The sequence below is a fragment of the Macaca thibetana genome, chromosome 6, assembly GCF_024542745.1.
Source record: "Macaca thibetana thibetana isolate TM-01 chromosome 6, ASM2454274v1, whole genome shotgun sequence".
NCBI classification, from domain to species: domain Eukaryota; kingdom Metazoa; phylum Chordata; class Mammalia; order Primates; family Cercopithecidae; genus Macaca; species Macaca thibetana.
Genome location: NC_065583.1, coordinates 109,615,128 through 109,626,978, shown reverse-complemented (window position 1 = coordinate 109,626,978; position 11,851 = coordinate 109,615,128). Strand labels below are relative to the sequence as shown.

Below are 11,851 nucleotides of genomic sequence, written 5' to 3'. Positions count from 1 at the left end.
CTCTGCCTAGTTTCTTTTGTTTTTGGACTTGAGGAAGGCCAGAGCTGCTTTTTCTGAAAGAATGATGCTCCGTGACTGGCAAGACCAGCGAGAGAGGCACTTTGGCACATTAAGAAGCCAAAGGCTCATTAGTGTCTATTTACTACCTTGCAGAATGCTCCAGAAGAAGAACCTGAGACTGTCATCTCCTGGAATGGGGCTCCCCAGGGCTTCCTCACTCAGGATGTGCATAATGAATGCAGCAGCCTGGGCAGGGGAGGGCGTCGCATGCTGGGCCTGTGGTCCCAGGGGCAGCCTCGTCTTTCCCTGGTTCCTTCCAAAGCAAGGCATTCTGGGCAGGGAGGGATGATTTATGGTCTCTCTTTGGGCTCAGCGTGGTTGCTGTGGGAGGAAGGACACTGCTCTGCACAGGAGCAGGAGCAGAGCACCCACACAGCATGCAGGGGATTGCTGGACACATCTCACATAGTCAGGGTTGGAGAAGACCTCGTGATCACCTGTTCAGCCTCTCAAGTCTACAGAGGCAGAAAATGAGGCACAGGGAGAAAATGGGGCCGGATGAAGGCCCCCTCCTAGCCCGTGCCAGAGCAGGGGAACGTCCACTCATACCTAATCCAGTGCATTGTGCTGATTCACCTCTCTTGGTGGTGAATTTTCCCATCTGGAAAACTAGGCTGATATTGTAGATCCTAGCTTACAAAAACGTTCTCAACTGGAATGTGAAAGAACACACAATTGGGAGTCAGAAGACATTGGTTTGAGTCCTAACCCTGTGGGATCTTGGGCAAGGCACTTTGCCTATTTGAGTCTCAGTTTACCTTCTGTAACATGAGGGGAATTATCAACAATAATAGTTAATATTCTCGAACCCTCACTGTGGGCCAGGCAATGTGCTAAGTGTTAGGGTTATTTCGTTTATTCCTCTTGATAACCTTAAGAGGGAGGTACTATTATTCCTGTTTTAAAGATGAGGAAACTGAGGTTGGCTTTAATTAGCTTGTTGTCAGGTCTCAAAGCTAGGTGACAGTATTTATCTCACAAGGTTTATGTAAGAGTTGTATAAACTGCTTATGAATGTGTTTTTTGATTATGAAATACACATGCAAACGATTTTCCATGTAAAAGTATTTTGATTTTTTTTTTTTTGAGAAAAAGTCCTGAATGCCCAGTCGTCACTGTTTGATCTTATTTGCCAAATGTTCTTTGAATTGCTGCTGAGTGTGAAGAACCGTGTCAAGCGCTGGAGAGGAGGGCATGCTGCAACCCCCGCTCTCATGGAGGTTACAGGTCAGCAGTTAATGCAACCACCCAGGTCAAAATGACAAGTGGGATGTGAGCCCAGGAGTGGGAATGGATGGGGGGTAAGGGAATGAGCTTTGTCTGAAACAGTGGTTTCCAACCCTGGCCATTCCCAGGGATTCTGATTTACCAGGGAAGGAAGGGGCCCAGACATCGTTGTTTTTAAAGCCCTCTGGGATTGCAATGGGCCACCACAATTCAGACCTGCTCATCTAGATGATGAGGACACCTCCCCGGGGAGGTAACATTTAAGCTGGGGGCTGCTGGAGTTTGAAGAGTTCATTCTAACTGCAGCTGACAGCTTTGCCAGGTAGACGTTTCTGTCTTCTGACAGGGAGGGCTGGAGACCATGGTCAGGAGGGACCCCCAGGTGAGCTGCACCTCCTGAGAGAAACTCAGCCAGACGGCAAGGCTGCCCACCCCTCCCTCCACGTTCACTGCCCCACACTGGTGGAGAGAAGTGGTTTCCTTGGGAACTGATGGCTCCACCTGTCGCCTCTGTGCAGCCAGCTGCTACTGTGTAGGAGCTGGGTGAGGAGTAGATCCAGGATTCTTGGAGGTGTGACTTTGAAGACAGGTTTCTCCCTTTACCCATCAGGCTGCCGATGGAGGCTGCTCCCCAGACAGGCTGCATCCATGGTGCCCCTTCATGTCACACAGCCAGGCCTGGGAGATGCAATCTCAAAAAACACGTTCAGAGACAGTGCATACAGTTCTTACAAAGACTCTATGAGGGAGGTACTATCAGCCAGCAGTGAGACCTCAGGCCGGTTGATTAAACTCTGAGCCTCAGTTTCATCACTTATAAAATGAGGATAACAGTGGTACAGTGTTTACATCACTTATAAAATGAGGATAACAGTGTTAAACCTTATGGTTGTTTTTATGAAAGAGTAGCCAGACAGAGGAAGCCCCTTTGATGCTGGCACATGGGGTGAAGGCTCGTGCCCACCTCAAGTCAGCTCTGCCAGGTCAGCTGTATCATGCATTCAGTAAATGAAGTCACATCTAGGCCAGGTGAAAGATGTGCCCTTAGCATGCTAACCAAGAGGCCTTGCTAGTTCTGAGCCCCCAGATGAGGAACACCAGTGTTGGTTGGAGGCAGGCCTCCTCTAGGGAAGGGGCTGCTCTTGGAGCAGAAGTGGAGACTGACTGCTTGCCCCAGTGTCAAGAAAGAAGATGGAGCTGAACATGACCCCCCATTCTCCCCCATTTACCAAGCAGAGAAGTTTCCACCTCCACATGTGCAGTGGGAGTACAAGGTGAGGAGAATCTAGAATCTCACCCACTGAGGAGGTTTCCTGTATCCAGACACACAGCATGAGTGTGGAAGAAGCATTGCAACCTCTACCCCCACCCAGCCACCATCTTGCCCATGAAACCCTGGAGTTTTAGAACTAAAGGTACTTTAAAAGTCATCTAGACCAACCCACTCATTTACAGAAGAGGAAACAGACTCAGAGGGAGAATGACTTGATGAAGCGGAAGAGCTGAGACTCAAACAGGGTCTCCTGGCTCCTGGACCTGTGTCTGTTTCATGTCCAGGGTGTAGCTGGCAGGGCTTTTTCCAGGTCATGCTCTAGGGGCGTGAACATCACCAGCCAGGCCCATCCCTATCAGCATTGCATGTAGGGGATGACACTCAGCCTTGCTACTCCTTTCTTTAGTTAAATGTTTCACGGATGAATGAGATGAGATATATCCGGTTGACATCTCTTCTGTTTAATTGTAATATTGTAACTGTTTCTCAATATATAACCTTTAATATGCATCTATCAAACAAATGTCTATTCTTTTTTTTGTTTGTTTGTTTGAGACGGAGTCTCGCTCTGTCACCCAGGCTGGAGTACAGTGGCCGGATCTCAGCTCACTGCAAGTTCTGCCTCCCGGGTTTACACCATTCTCCTGCCTCAGCCTCCCGAGTAGTGGGTACAGGTGCCCGCCACCTCGCCCGGCTAGTTTTTTGTACTTTTTTAGTAGAGACGGGGTTTCACTGTGTTAGCCAGGCTGGTCTCGGTCTCCTGACCTCGTGATCTGCCTGTCTCGGCCTCCCAAAGTGCTGGGATTACAGGCTTGAGCCACCGCACCCGGCACAAGTGTCTATTCTTTAACATGTTCTTATCCTTGTATTTCATGCATAATGAAACCAAATGGAAGAAACAACCCTACATTATCACCTTCCTGCTGGATCTGCTGTCTTCCCATCCCAATTCTGCCTTTACAACGTGGCCTTTGCCTTTGACAACACATCTGGGACAATGCCACTCCCAAATTGGCTCTGCTCACAGCAGGGCTACTACCCGCCTCATTCTGGCCATGTGGGAGTGTTTCTAATCATAACATGTCAGAACTGGAAGGGCTCTTACAGATTATCTGATCCAGTGGATTTTAAGATCCTCATTTCCTTAGTGAAACTCTCTTATAAAACACAATCTTATGTGGACTTTTAAAGGTGGAACTCTTGGGAGGCAGCAGGGGGTCCAGGGCCAGAGGCTCTCCCACTTGGCTTTCCTTTTGCCCTGTTCTTTTCCACCTTCTAGCCCTCTAAGATAAGGTGCCCATGTTGCAGATGAGCAAAGTGAGTTCCAGAAAATGAGGTCACATGGTTGGTGAGCCTAGATTCTAGAGTTTGATAACAGGTTGTTTACAAAAAAGTAAGACATGCTTTTCAGTTTTCATTTGTAAAAATTCTGATATTTTTGGCATTAAGTAAATGAGTAAAAATGAGCCTTTAGTTACAGAGTTAGTCTTTTAATTAGTTTGTCAAATATTTGTTAAGCACATGATCTTACCAGTTGCATTAAAAATTCATGATCTGAATGTAGATACAATAAATATCAGTCTTTGGTGCTAATGAAAATCAGAGAGTGCCTATAATTAAGATTAAATTCCATTACAAGTAATAAACACTCCCAAGTAATGGTGGCTTAAACAAAATGGTACTACATGTCTGTGATGGTTAATACTGAGTGTCAACTTGATGGGATTGAAGGATACAAAGTATTAATCTTGGGTGTGTCTGTGAGGGTGTTGCCAAAGGAGATTAACATTTGAGTCAGTGGGCTGGGGAAGGCAGACCCACCCTTAATCTGGTGGGCACAATCTAATTAGCACTAGCAAATATAAAGCAGGCAGAAAAACATGAAAGGAGGAACTGGCTTAGCCTCCCGGCCTACATCTTTCTCCCATGTTGGATGCTTCCTGCCCTCAAACATCGGACTCCAGGTCCTTCAGTTTTGGGACTCAGACTGTCTCTCCTTGCTCCTCAGCTTACAGACAGCCTATTGTGGGACCTTGTGATTGTGTAAGTTAATAATTAATAAACTCACATTTATATATATATATCCTATTAGTTCTGTCCCTCCAGAACCCTGACTAATACAGGTTTTGGTACCAGGAGTGGTTCTAGAGGAACAGAATATTAAGGATGGAGTTATTTTGTTGGTTTTGGGGTTCCTGGAGTTGACTGCTTAATATGATTGACCCCAAAATGCTAAGGACTCTACTTCTAATAGTATGCAGAACACTCATGGTCCTTGGCGTGAACTGTTTAGAAAGTTATGCAAAATAAATGCATTTGACACCCCTGATTCACCACTTGTGAGAGGCAGGGAATTTAATGACTGTATACATAATACGTTTGACCATATATGGAGAAACAAGGAACATAATGAAGCTAGTTGGTTGCTCCAACGTTCAGAGGACAAAGTGATGAAAGAAAATAATGAACTCAGGGATTCTGTCTTCCGGCCTCAGAAATAGATACTCAAATCTGCTAAGATTGCCCTGAGTGAGAATCTTTTCTTCTGTGGAAAAAGAGCTGAAATTATGGAAAAAGAAACACAAGCTCTTATCATGCAAGTGGCTGACCTGCAATAAAAATGCATGCACAGCCTCACCAGGTGTCTACTGTTAAAGTGAGGGCATTGATTGGAAAATAATGGGACCCTGAAACTTGGAATGGGGACATGTGGGAGGACCCTGATGAAGCTGGGGACACTGAGTTTGTAAGCTCTGATGAACCTTTTTTGCCAGAAGGAGCAGCTTCCCCATCCCCAGTAGTGGCAACATCCCCTTCCCAACCCATGCTGCCATCAGCCTTTTCACCTTTGTCTGAGGAGATAAACCCTGCACTGCCTGAGGCAACAGTGATGGCCTCCCCTGAGGCAGTTGCCAGGCAAAATAATGTTGATTTTCCTCAGGACCCACCCCAACACCCCTGTTTGCTTCTAGACATATAACTAGACTAAAGTCTCAGTGGTCCCCTAGAGGTGAGGTTGAGAGTGTGGCCCATGAGAAGGTGCATTACACTGGAAAAGAACTGTTTGAATTCTCTAATTTGTAGAAACAGAAACCTGGAGAACAGGCATGGGAGTGGATATTAAGGGTATAGGATAAAGGTGGAAGGAACATAGAGTTGGATCAGGCTGAATTTATTGATTTGGGCTCACTAAGTAGGGACTTTGCTTTCAATGTTGCAGCTCAGGAAGTTAAAAAATGTTCTAAGAGTTTACTTGCTTGGTTAGCTAAAATATGGATTAAAAGACGGCCCACTGTGAGAGAGCTAGAAATGCCTGAGCTTCCTTGGTTTAATGTAGAGAAAGGAATCAAAAGGCTTAGGGAGATTGGGATGGTGGAGTGGATTAGTCACTTTAGACCTACTCATCCCAGCTGGGAGGGTCCAGAAGATACACCCTTGACCAACACCTTGAGAAATAGATTTGTGAGGGCAACACCTGCATCTTTGAAGAGCCTTGTAATTGCTCTTCTCTATATGTCAGATATAACAATGGGAACCACAGTCACTCAGCTACAAAATTTAAATACAATGGGAATAATTAGATCCCGAGGTGGCAGGAGCTAAGTGGCATCCCTCAATCGTCAAAGGCGAAGTGGGCGTAGCTACCATAATGGACAGCAGAGGAAAAGTGTCTGTCAGAATAGTCTGACTTGAGTAGAGCTCTGGTATTGGCTAATTAATCACCATGTTCCTAGAAGTGAAATTGATAGGAAGCCTACTGCATTCCTACTTAATTTATACAAGCAGGAAACTTCTAGGTCAAATGGACAAAGACTAATTTGAACTATAAAAACAGAGTCACAGCCCCCTCAATCAATTTCCAGACTTGAGCCAGTTTACAGACCCAGAACTCCTTGAATGAAGGGAAGGCTGGACCCCTTGAGGAAGGACCCCACCATATTACTGACAGTTTATGCAGTGAATCTTTCTCCCATCCTTCCTCAAGGGGACTGCTGGCCTTTTACCAGGGTAACTGTGTACTGGGGAAAGGGAAATGATCAGACATTTCGGGGACTACTGGACACTGGCTCTGAGCTGATGCTAATTCGAGGGGACCAAAAATGTCATTGTGGTCCTCCAGTTAAAGTAGGAGTTTACAGAGGTCAGGTAATTAATGGAATTTTAGTTCAGCTCTGACTTACAGAGGGTCCAGTGTGTCCCTGGACTCATCCTGTGGTCATTTCCCCAGTGCCAGAAGGCATCATTGCCATAGACATACTTAGCAGCTGGCAGAATCTCCACAGTGGCTCTCTGACTGGTAGGGTGAGGGTTATTATGGTGGGAAAGGCCAAATGGAAGCCATTAGAGCTGCCTCTACCTAGAAAAATAGTGAACCAAAAACAATATCACATCTCTGGAGGGACTGTGGAGATTAGTGCCACCATCAAGGACTTGAAAGATGCAGGGGTGGTGCTTCCCACCACATCCCCGTTTAACTCTCTCATTTGGTCTGTGCAGAAGACAGATGGATCTTGGAGAATGACAGTGGATTATCATAAGCTTAGCCAAGTGTTGACTCCAATTGCAGCTGCTGCACCACATGTGGTTTCATTGCTTGAGCAAATTAACACATCTCCTGGTACCTGGTATGCAGCCATTGACTTGGTAAATGCCTTTTTCTCCATTCCTGTCCATAAGGCCCACCAGAAGCAATTTGCCTTCAGCTGGCAAAGCCAGAAATATACCTTTACTGTCCTACTTCAGGGGTACATCAACTCTCCAATTGCGTCATAATCGTATTTGGAGAGAACTTGACCGCTTTTCGCTTTCATTTTGATATCACACTGGTCCATTACATTGATGATATTATGCTGATTGGATCCAGTGAGCAAGAAGTAGCAAACACACTGGGCTTATTGGTGAGACCTTTGCATGCCAGAGGATGGGAAATAAATCCGACTAAAATTCAGGGAACTTCTACTTCAGTAAAATTTCTGAAATTCCCAGTGGTGTGGGACCTGTCAAGATATTCCTTCTAAGGTGAAGGATAAATTGCTACATTTGACCCCTCCTACAACCAAGAAAGAGGCACAACACCTAGTGGGCCTATTTGGATTTTGGAGGCAACATTCCTTATTTGGGTATGTTACTCTGGCCCACTTATCAAGTGACCCGAAAGCCTGCCAGCTTTGAGTGTGATCCAGAACAGGAGAAGGCTCCTCAACAGGTTCAGGCTGCTGTGCAAGCTGCTCTGCCATTTGGGCCACATGGCCCAGCAGATCCAATGGTGCTTGAGGTGTCAGTGGCAGATAAGAATGCTATTTAAAGCCTTTGGCAGGCCGCCATAGGTGAATCACAGTGGAGGCCTCTAGGATTTTGGAGCAAGGTCCCGCCATCTTCTGCAGATAACAACTGTTTTTTTGAGAGATAGCTCTTGGCCCGTTACTGGGCTTGGGTGGAAAGTGAATGTTTGACTATGGGTCATCAAGTCACCATGTGACCTGAACTGCCCATCGTAAACTGGATGCTTTCTGACCCATTTAGCCACAACGTGGGTCACACACAGCATCATTCCATCATCAAATGGAAGTGATACATGAGCGATCAGGCTCAAGCAGGTCCTGAAGACACAAGTAAGTTACATGAGGAAGTGGCTCAAATGCCCATGGTCTCCACTCCTGCCACTTTGCCTTCTTTTCCCCAGCCTGCACCGATGGCCTCATGGGGAGCTCCCTATGATCAGTTGACAGAGGAAGAGAAGACTAGGGCCTGGTTCACAGATGGTTCTGCGCAATATGCAGGCACCGCCCAAAAGTGGACAGCTGCAGCACTACAGTTGCTTTCTAGGACATCCCTGAAGGACAGCAGCGAAGGGAAATCTTCCCAGTGGGCAGAACTTCAAGCAGTGTACCTGGTTGTGCACTTTGCATGGAAGGAGAAATGGCCAGATGTGTGATTATATACTGATTCACGGCCTGTAGCCAGTGGTTTGGCTCGATGGTCAGGGACTTGGAAGAAGCATGATTGAAAAATTGGTGACAAAGAAATTTGGGGAAGAGGTATGTGGATTGACCTCTGAGTAATCAAAAACCGTGCTGATATTTGTATCCCATGTGAGTGCTCAACAAAGGGTGACCTCAGCAGAGGAGGATTTTAATAATCAAGTGGAGAGGATGACTTATTCTGTGGACACCACTCAGCCTCCTTCCCCAGCCATCCCTGTCATTGCCCAATGAGCCCATGAACAAAGTGGCCATGGTGTCAGGGATGGAGGTTACACATGGGCTCAGCAACATGGAATTCTACTCACCAAGGCTGACCTGGCTACGGCCACTGCTGAGTGCCCAATTTGCCAGCAGCACAGACCAACACTGAGCCCTTGATATGGCACCATTCCTTGGGGTGATCAGCTAGCTACCTGGTGGCAGGTTGATTATACTGGACCTCTTCCATCATGGAAAGGGCAGAGGTTTGTCCTCACTGGAGTAGACACTTACTCTGGATATGGGTTTGCCTATCTTGCACACAATGCTGCCAAGACTAACATCTGTGTACTCACGAATGCCTTATCCACTGTCATGGTATTCCACACAGCATTGCCTCTGACCAAGGCACTCACTTTATGGCTAAAAAAGTGTGGCAGTGGGCTTGTGCTTATGAAATTCACTGGTCTTACCATGTCCCCCATCACTGAAGCAGCTGGATTGATAGAATGGTGGAATGGCCTTTTGGAGTCACAATTACAATGCCAACTAGGTGACAGTACTTTGCAGGGCTCGGGCAGAGTTGTCCTGAAGGCCGTGTATGCTCTGAATCAGTGTCCAATATATGGTACTCTTTCTCCCATAGCTGGGATTCACAGGTCCAGGAATCAAGGGTGGAAGTGGAAGTGGCACCACTCATCATCACCCCTAGTGATGCACTAGCAAAATTCTTGCTTTCTGTTCCTGCTGCATTATGTTCTGCTGACCTAGAGGTCTTAGTTCCAGAGGGAGGAATGCCGTCACCAGGAGACACAACAATTCCATTAAACTGGAAGTTAAGATTGCCACCTGGACACTTTGGGCTCCTTCTACCTTTAAGTCAACAGGCTGAGAAGGGAGTTACAGTGTTGGCTAGGGTAGCTGACCTGGAGTATCAAGATGAAATCAGTCTACTACTCCACAATGGAGGTAAGGAATAGTATGCATAGAATACAGGAGATCCGTTAGGGTGTCTCTTAGTATTACCATGCCCTGTGATTAAAGTCAAAGGGAAACTACAACAGCCCAATCCAGGCAGGACTACAAGTGGTCCAGACCCCTCAGGATTGAAGGTTTGGGTCACTCCACCAAGAAAAAAAACCATGACCTACTGAGGTGCTTGCTGAAGGCAAAGGGTATACAGAATGGGGAGCAGAAGAAGATAGTCATCAATATGAGCTACAACCACATGTGACCAGCTGCAGAAATGAGGACTGTAACTGTCACGAATATTTCCTCCTTCTTTTGTTAAAAACGTGTTTGTGCATTTATGCACTTGTACGAAGAAAACATCATTTTATTTCCTTCTCCTTTATCATGTGACATAAAATTTATTGACTTCACGTCAGCATTTAAGTATTATTAACTTTACGTAATGATATTTGGGTTGGGGATTGGTGCATTTCCGGTTGTATGAAGAATAGTTGTGTTATGTTAGGCGTAATAATGACCTTATTATCGTCTTTATTTGAAGATTTTTGTATGATCTCAGGAGATGTGTATGGGTTCAGGTTGATAAGGTTGACTTGTGATACTTAATACTGAGTGTCAACTTGATTGGATTGAAGGATAAAAAGTATTGATCCTGGGTGAGTCTGTGAGGGTGTTGCTGAAAGAAATGAACATTTGAGTCAGTGGGCTGGGGAAGGCAGACCCACCCTTAATCTGGTGGGCACCATCTAATCAGCCGATATATATATCCTATTAGTTCTGTCCCTCTAGAGAAACCTGACTAATACAATGTCCCTCTCACATTAAAATCTGGAAGGGGACAATCCAGGGCCAGTATGGTGGCTGTTTCCTAGAGTTCTCCACCATACCTAGGGTATGGCTCTCAATTTCTTGCACCAAGAGGGTGGCTGGAACTCTAGCATTCATACCTACCAGACAGCAGGATGGAGGAAGGGACAAATAAGAAAGGAGGTTAAGAGCCCAGGCCAGCTAAGTTGTAATGGATTTTCCCAAACATTGCTAAAATAAACTTCTGTCTATATGCCATTGGCATGAACCTATCATAGGTCATCCTAACTATAATGAAGGCTGGGACAAACAGTCTATTCCAAGCAGCCATGGGACCTCCTAAAAATCAGGGTCCTGTTGTAAGGGGAAAAGGAGAGAATGAAGGCCAGGGAATGCTACAGAGTGAGTCCCTGATGTTTATTCCCCCATTCTATGATTTTCATAAGCAAAGGTTGAGGAAACCTAAAGTTATTGAGTGTGTAGGGGATGTGGAAGTAGGGAAAGTAAAGTGGACTTAGGAGAGGGCAGGGCTGTGAATGGCTGATGGAGGCAGCCTGAAGTGTTTGTAGTTCAATGGTTTATGTCAAGTGCTCACCAAATTTTGTGCCCCTAAGGATTCACATATCTTGTGCCCTATGCAGGGTTTCCTAGGAAAATTATTTATTATTATAATTGGACAATAATGTTGCTTAGTGCAATAGAACATTATCTGACCCTAGATCCTGTTTTGGGGATAGAGGGATTTATGGAAGAAATATTAACAAAACAAAACAAATTGGGAAAACATATAGGAATATTTGATACTAAGTAGTCAAAACATGCCAAAGATCAAAACTACTTTGCACAAAAACATGAGAAAGCTAATGTGGAAAATAAGAAAGCCAATGTGAAGTGAGGGTGTGTAAAACACCATTTTTTCACTTTGGGACTAATGTGGGCAGCTGTGGACAGTCAGACTGCTTTAGATAATGAACAATGATTATTGAATTGTAGTATCAATAATGGCAGCATTTCTTTTTAAATTTAAGACCAGATTATAAAGCACTTGGGTCTTATCTCCATGTACAATGTACGAAGTATGGACAGTTTCCTAGCTGCTAGAGCACATCCCTGGATTTGAGATAGGAATGCATTTAATAGACTGAATCAGTGCAGCTTTCTTTTGGAAATTTCAATTTCACTGCAAGCAATTTACATCGAGTCTCAGCTTGAATTCATAGCTCATATCTTGGTTGCTTTGGAGATAGCTTCTCTGTTGGAAAGGCAATTACAATCTGCAGGAGAAGGCTGTCTGCCATTAGTCTCCAGTTTTAAAAGTTGACAGGTGGAG

At 45.3% G+C, this 11,851-nt stretch overlaps 1 protein-coding gene across 1 annotated transcript in view; it reads left to right on the top strand.

The window, feature by feature from the left end:
- The first annotated feature begins 3,774 nt into the window (after window positions 1-3,774).
- PTCD2 (pentatricopeptide repeat domain 2) overlaps window positions 3,775-11,851 on the top strand; it is a 475,022-nt gene continuing 466,945 nt past the window's right edge. The window contains exon 1 of the mRNA XM_050793582.1: window positions 3,775-3,778. The gene's annotated coding sequence lies outside the window, so the exon portion shown is untranslated. The remainder of the gene's footprint in view (window positions 3,779-11,851) is intronic.